Here is a 1,039-nt window from a genome sequence, read left to right on the forward strand (position 1 = left end):
AATCTGCAGCCTTTCCTTTATGGGGCAGGAATTTGGGGCCATCATTGCTCCTGAGGACAGAGACAACTCCAAGTTGTGCTTGGAGGAAACCGTGGGCCTCATTTACAGGCATCCCCTCAGGCAACTCCTGGCAAAGGTAGAGGGGCCTTTTCTTATGGCCAGGTCCTCGTCAGCCTGTGCGGCTTGCTTTAGAGTCACTCCCGTCTCCAGGGCACGTGGTCGGCCAGATCAGCCACCTCTGGTAGGTCTCAGGACAATTATCCATGTCTTACACGTAAGGAATCTGAGGTTCAAACAGAGTGAGTGGTGAGGCCACAACTGACTTCTGACAACAAAAGCCCACGCTTACACTACACCACATTGCTCCCCACTTTCTACTTTAAATATCCTGTTTTTATCCAGCTCAGCCACTAAAACCCAAGTGACATTGGTCAGACCTAGTGGAGGAAACAGGTGAAAGGACTTCCGAGGAGGGGACATTTAGCAGCATTCTGGGGCTGAAGCTGGGTGTGGGATGCACTTGCTGGAGCCACTTGGAGGAAAGAGCTCTGGACTGGAGGCGGGGAGCCTGGGGCTGGTCGAGGCTCTCCCCCAACAAATTGCTCTGGGGCTGGGCTTGCCCCTCGCTCCATGAGGAAGCCCGTGAGTTCCTGTCCCCCACCAGGTTCATCTTCTTTACAAGCTGATTTCAAAGGACAACTCTGTACTAGTCCTCATCAGTTCTGCTCTTACCCAGGATAGCCATCCTCCAACCTTCAAAAGAAGGGGAGAGAACACATAAAGCAACAGACCAGCAACAGACAGGGGCTCCTCTTGCTTCCCCTGCCCCTTAACGCCCTCCCAAGCAGTCAGGGACAGATGGCAGAGTGAGGACACCCAGCAAGCATGCCGCCTGAGCCTCACTGCCTGTCCCCTCTTCTCTCCGGGAGCGGCAGGGCTGACTCTAATTGTACAGAACGGCTATGACTACTGGCCAGCCCCTCCCCACAGGGACCCCTCCCCTTCAAATGTGTTTGGCACTGAAGGGCCCTAGCTGGCT

The sequence above is a fragment of the Delphinus delphis genome, chromosome 4, assembly GCF_949987515.2.
Source record: "Delphinus delphis chromosome 4, mDelDel1.2, whole genome shotgun sequence".
NCBI lineage: Eukaryota > Metazoa > Chordata > Mammalia > Artiodactyla > Delphinidae > Delphinus > Delphinus delphis.